The sequence below is a fragment of the Orcinus orca genome, chromosome 11, assembly GCF_937001465.1.
Source record: "Orcinus orca chromosome 11, mOrcOrc1.1, whole genome shotgun sequence".
NCBI classification, from domain to species: domain Eukaryota; kingdom Metazoa; phylum Chordata; class Mammalia; order Artiodactyla; family Delphinidae; genus Orcinus; species Orcinus orca.
The window spans coordinates 55,024,562-55,031,457 of record NC_064569.1 but is presented as its reverse complement, the minus strand read 5'-3'; positions in this window follow the sequence as shown (position 1 = coordinate 55,031,457).

Genomic DNA, 6,896 nt, shown 5'->3' with positions numbered 1-6,896 from the left:
TCCATCATTAGCAAGTGATGTCTAGTCTTATGATTCAATACGGCTAATTGAGTTCTTGCCATAACATCTGCATTCAAGTAGCAGGAAGGGTTTGAGGAGAAAGACATTCAATTTGGGACATCTTGGATTGAGGTGCCAGAAGACATCCAAAGGAAAGTGCCAGGGAAATGGTTAGAAATGCTGGCTCAGAGCTCAGAGGAAGTGCCTGGTGAGAGGTACAGGGCCAGGAGCTCACTGTGTGTAAAATGATGGGCACCCAGACCAGGGGTGTGTGAGATGGCCCTGATCTAGCGAATACCATTAAGACAGGGCCAAGGACTTCCCTGGTGGCACAGTGGTTGAGAATCTGCCTGCCAATGCAGGGGACACGGGTTCAAGCCCTGGTCTGGGAAGATCCCACATGCCGTGGAGCAACTAGGCCCGTGAGCCACAACTACTGAGCCTGCGCATCTGGAGCCTGTGCTTGGCAACAAGAGAGGCCCACGCACCACGATGAAGAGTGGCCCCTGCTCGCTGCAACTAGAGAAAGCCCACGCACAGAAACGAAGACCCAACACACATCCAAAAATAAATAAATAAAATAATTTAAAAAAAAAAAAAAAGAGAGGGCCAAGGAGAGAAACTTGGAAACATTAACAGAATAAATTTTTTTTCAAACAGAAAGATAAGAGAGTTCTTCTCTCAGCTGACTTGGCTTCTTTCTAGCAGCCTTCTCAGTAAGTAAGCTATTCAACACTTCTGCTTATATTTCATTGACCAGAACTTAGTCACACTGCCCCACCCAAGTTTAAGGGAGACTGGGAAATGTAATCTCATAATTAGGTGTCTTGTTGCCTCCAATTAAACTGGAGTTTTACTTCTAAAGAAGAAAAGAGCATGGATACTAGGTGGCAGCTATGGTTCCTATGACAGTATATACATGAGGACTTGGGTATATACATGCTTCAGAGAAGCACTCGAGAAAGAGCATCGGACTAGCAGACAAATGCCCTGGGTCCTATCCCTGCCTCCACCTTAAACAAATTACTGAGCTTTCTTGAAAGTTTAGTTCTTTCGTTTTTTTTTTTTTTTTTTTTTCGGTACGCGGGCCTCTCACTGTTGTGGCCTCTCCCGTTGCGGAGCACAAACTCTGGACACACAGGCCCAGAGGCCATAGCTCACGAGCCCAGCTGCTCCGCAGCATGTGGGATCTTCCCGGACCGGGGCACGAACCCGTGTCCCCTGCATCGGCAGGCGGACTCTCAACCACTGCACCACCAGGGAAGCCCTAGTTCTTTCATTTTTAATGGGATGTGACCATTCTTTTCCTGGTGCTTTCCATTTGTTGTGAACCTTAACTGTGAAAGTGCTTTTACAGCTAACTATAAAAGCATTGCATAAATGCAAGGTATGTTGTGTCTGCAGGATGCCTGAAGCTGTAATCAGAGAACAGTAGGTTCAGCAGATCTCCCAGTAAACCAGTCACACCTGAAACCCTGAGCCAAGAAACAATCCCATCTCTATATTGACCTGTCAACTTCTGATAATGCATTTTCTGAGTCCAGGTAGAAATTAAACTATTGTGTCATCAAACCATTACATGATGCCAGCTACATGTCCTATAATTGTGATATGGGTAAAGAAAGTGATTTTCAAAGATAGTATCATGTCTGATAAACAATGCCTTAAATGCAAGTCTTGGTCACTATTGAGAGGACAGAATCAACTCTAACAAGCAGAAGCAGAATGGAAGGTACTGCAGGATTTTAAATGGCTTACAGAATCACTGGGGAGAGGGAGCTGAAGAAATAGCCCCTAGGCTGAGCTTCAATGGACAACTACCAAAGCCCCCAGAGGGTTGCACTGCTGCTCCTGCCATGATCAAGAAACCATCTGTTAAACCATGAGTCTTGCTTGAGTTCCTAGCTCCAGGGTCCCACAGCTGCAGCCTATATCAGATCCAGCCTGATCCACACTAAATGGTGCCCTGTGCTCTTTCTCCCCTGACTTAATTCCAAAATCAGTTCCCGCATGATTGGATCTGATTGGTAGATGCTCAATCAATCCAGAACCCTAGCTTCAAGAATCTAAGAAATAGAGCTTTTGCCTTTACAACCTATGCTAGAAGCTTGTTGGAATATATGCTATATGGGCCAATTGTCAATTCAGTGTCTCTCAGAATGAATTTTATGGGTACCTGTGAAATGGAAATTGCTATCTGAGGTCCCAAAACACTGGCTGCATGTCTTAGAAATGAAATGATCTCAATGCAACATAATAGAATGAGGGCAGAGGAAATTCATTTTACTCAAATATGGATTGAATGAAGAGGAAGAAAACATAGGAAACATTCATGTACATATACCTGTAGCAAGTTATTCTTTTTTTTTTTTTTTTTTTTTTGCGGTACGTGGGCCTCTCACTGTTGTGGCCTCTCGTTGTGGAGCACAGGCTCTGGACGCGCAGGCTCAGCGGCCATGGCTCAAGGGCCCAGCCGCTCCGCGGCACGTGGGATCTTCCCGGACCGGGGCACGAAGCCGTGTCCCCTGCATCGGCAGGAGGACTCTCAACCACTGCGCCACCAGGGAAGCCCTGTAGCAAGCTATTCTTAAGTTAAAACATTTGCACCAGCATTAAACACAAGTTAGGCAAGTAGATGGTTCATTAAGGATAATATTTGCTCATAAGTATAAATTTCTCCTTACTTTCATTGATTAGGACCAGAACAACTTACTCATTGTAAGGTATTTACACATATGACGAAACCACAATAATTCAAGTTCAACACGTGCATGGAGATGATCTAATGAAATTTTATTGACTAGGAGAGGTCCCAATAATTATCTTTCGCTTGAACAGCTTAGCTAATACAACAATGGGCTAGAGTCATAGAAAAATGGCCACAGTTCTTAATGATTCTAAAAATATTGTGGGAGAAAAAAATGTATTCATTAGAGTGAGAAGATATTTTTGTTGTAGTAGGTCAGAGCAGCTTCCGAGAAGGGCAGGTTCTCCATTTGATAGTGCAGAATTTCCTCTGTAATAAAGCCATGACCTGCCACTGAATGGTATATGGGAGAAGCAGACAAAGATGGCCAGCAGATGGAAGAATTGGATGGACATTTCTAAAGATTGCTTAGGCAGGGCTGCTGGAGAAGGTGGGAGAAAAGGGAAGACTGGGCAATGGGGCAGTGAGAAGATCCTTCTTTCTAAAACCTGTTTTGTTTTTCCCTAAGAAAATGGTTCTCAACCTCTTTAGTCTCAGGGTCCTTTTAAATTCTTAAAAACTGTAGAGGCCTCCAAAGTTTTTGTCTTTGTAAGTTATATCTATCAATATTTACCATATTCAAAATTAAAACTGAGAAATTTGCAACTATTTAAAAGAACAATCATAAAACTTTTACATGTTAACATAAAGGTTAGTTGTGATCTGAACCCATAGCAATAAACATTTTGTGCTGTTACATTAAAAGTCAGTGGTTCGGGGAATTCCCTTGTGGCACAGTGGTTAAGAATCCACCTGCCAATGCGGGGAACATGGGTTCGAGCCCTGGTTCAGGAAGATCCCACATGCCGCAGAGCAACTAAGCCCGTGCGCCACAACTACTGAGCCTGTGCTCTAGAGTCCGTGAGCCACAACTACTGAGTCCATGCGCCTAGAGCCTGTGCTCCGCAAAAAAAAGAAGCCACCACAGTAAGACGCCTGCACACTACAACAGAGTAGCCCTCACTCTCCGCAACTAGAGAAAGCCTGTGCAGCATCAAAGACCCAACGCAGCCGAAAAAAAAAAAAGGTTATTGGTTTATCTCATACTTTGTATGAATCTTTTACAAATTTTGATTTTGTAACACCATTCGTTGGTCATTTGGAAAATATTGGTTCACTGAATTATGCAAATATCTCAAAGACTGACACAATATATCATACAATATCAAAAAAATTACATTTGTTAATGTCACCATTGATGTCATCAGGAAAGTCTTTAAGCATTGGGAAGCTGTCAAGCTTAATGTGGTGGACATAAATTTTCCATAACTCTTATTTTCACTTTATCCTTGAATTCTATCATTGGCAACAAATACTGTGAGGTATTTTCCTGGAAGTGACAGTTTCACTTCATTCCTTTTTTGAGAAATTGTCTGCCAAATACCCAGGTCTGAATCATGATGGTTTTTCTGTCAGTTGTTCTTTTAAATAAAAACGGTGGTCCATGAAAAAAAGTGGCTTGTACAGCCTCGCAACTCAAACAATTGTACAAATGCTTTTTCTAGAGACAGTCATTATACTTTGGTATACAGAAGTGCTTTATGCGTACTTTCCATTTCATCACACAAAATGTACCCAGAGGTCGAGGTGTAAGAAACTAATACTTTTTACTTCATCAAGGACATTCTTAAGTGGAAGCAGCACCTTTTCTTCTTCTTTTTTTTTTTTTTTGCTGTGAAGGCATGGAAGTGATGAATGCCATGACTATTATTACAGTTAATGTCACTTCCTTGATTCGCACTAAAGTGACAGCAATTTTGTCCAATGTCATTGTAAATATCAATAGAGTGAAAAAGACAAATAATGTCTTAGTTTTGCCATGAAAATAAATCTGGTCTCATGAATTCCCTGAAATACTTGCGCAGTGGTATTTGAATTGATGGTTCCTAGGTAGTTCCCATACTGGGATCTGCAGTAATTGACATTGGCAGGGACATTTGGGTTTGCAGTGAGGAAACCACCATCTTGTGCTAGTCCCAATGCATGAAATATTGAAAGAATATTAGATTATTATTTGTATATCATTAACCTTAATCATGAATTGTTACCTGAGAAACACTTCCAAACAAAATCCATGAGCCTGAAAAAAACTTAATTTTGTTTATGATTCCAAGGTTCTCTCCTTGGCCCTCTTCTAAGGGTATACACTCTTTCTGGGTCATCTCATCCACACCCCTGGCTTTCATTTTGTATACAGTTGACTCTTAGTTTGGTACCTCCCACCAGGCAGCTCCTCTGAGCTCTGAATTGGCATATCCAACCATTTCCCTGGCACCTTCCCTTGGGTGTCTTCAGGGACCTCAAAGTCAAAGTATCCTGAAGTGAACATCTTTCTTCTCAAATCTACTTTGCATTCTCTAGTTCCTCTCTTAGGTGCCCAAACCAGAAATAGAAGTAAATCCTAGACTTGCTTTCCCTCCAGCTCCATTACAAACTGATTGTTAGATCTTGTTGACTATTTTCTGGCCTTTGAATCACCCTGCTAACCTGTAGCTCCACTGTGAGTCCCTGGAGAAGTAACTGCCTCTGGTATCCTACCTGATCTCTCTGCTTTAGATTTGCCCTACTACAATTCAACCCTTTTTATAGACACTAATATTTCTTTTTCCTAAAGCCAAAAAGACTGTGTAACTCCTCTGCTGAAAATCCTTCACTAGCACTTTCAGGACCAAAGGGAAACTCCTTAGCATGGCATACAGCATCCTTTAGTATCTACTCTTGTCTCTTCTAGCCTTATTTTCCTTTATGTCCTCTGTGCTCCCAGCCACAACATTATTCTAATAGTCCCTTTGAAGTACCATACACCTTCCCACCTTGGTGATTTTGCTCATGCAGTTCCCGCTGCATAGAAATTCTTTCCCCTTCATTTCCTTAGCTGTATTACACTTATTCTTCAGTATTCAGTGTAAGTACTCAGCGGACACATTTTGACCCTTCAATCCATGCCCTCTAGTATATTCCCAAAACTTCTTGCACAAATCTCTAGTAGAGTACTTGCTATACTATATGGTTATCATTGACTTTCTTGCCAATCTCCTCCAGGACACAATTTTTTAGTACTGAATTTGTCATGTAATGTTCATCTCTTTCCCTAGTGCCTACCATGCTGTTGGGCACATAGATGAATTTTTTAAAAATTGAACTAGTTAGGGGCTTCTCTGGTGGTGCAATGGTTGAGAGTCCATCTGCCGATGCAGGGGACACGGGTTCGTGCCCCGGTCCGGGAAGATCCCACATGCCGTGGAGCGGCTGGGCCCGTGAGCCATGGCCGCTGAGCCTGCGCGTCCGGAGCCTGTGCTCCGCAACGGGAGAGGCCACAACAGGGATAGGCCACAACAGTGAGAGGCCCACGTACCGCAAAAGAAAAAAAAAAAAAATTGAACTAGTTAAATTGGGTAAAATAATTTTTAAAAAAAGAATTAAAAATTTTTGTCTTTACATTTTTTAGAGGGTAAGTATCTATATGATTCTACATCAGCATAATTAACAAATTGTGGTGGAATAATGCCACATTTTTATACAATTTCACAGTTCTTCTCTAGATTTGATTGGGTTTCAATTGGTTTCATCTACCTAACTCCTTTGTGGAAGCAGCATCATGTAATGGATAATAAAGGGTCCCTGAGTTGGGATGAGGTCAGTAAGAAAATGTCTTGGCTTTGCATAAACATTTCCCTTTTCAACAAGGATGGCCAAAGTACTCCTGTGTAGTAGTTTCCAACTGCTTGAGGTAGGATGGGTAGTGTAGGGTTTGGGTTGGGTAAATCTTACCATTAAGCTTAATCCTAGAGAGAAGAGAATCTAGAAGGCAGGGTCCTTTTCCCTTGCTTATCTGGGAAGGCTTTTTGAGAGCGCTTTCCTGGAGATCAAGGCACTCACGATTGCCATGAATTGGCTTCAGGTTGATTTGCATCCTAGCTGTTCTCAATTATGGCTGAACTATAGAGGTGAGAGGCAGAATTAGGAATTCCGCCAGGGACTGAATGATGCTGTGGAAGCCACATTTGGGAAAGCTTCTTGAATACGCAGGAAATGAAGTGCGTGTGTGATGTCCTGTGTGTCATTAGGAGAATCTCATAGTTTTATGTTTTCTCCTGTGAATTCGTAGAAACACACAGAAATTATTTACTGAATGTGAGGAGTCTTCAAC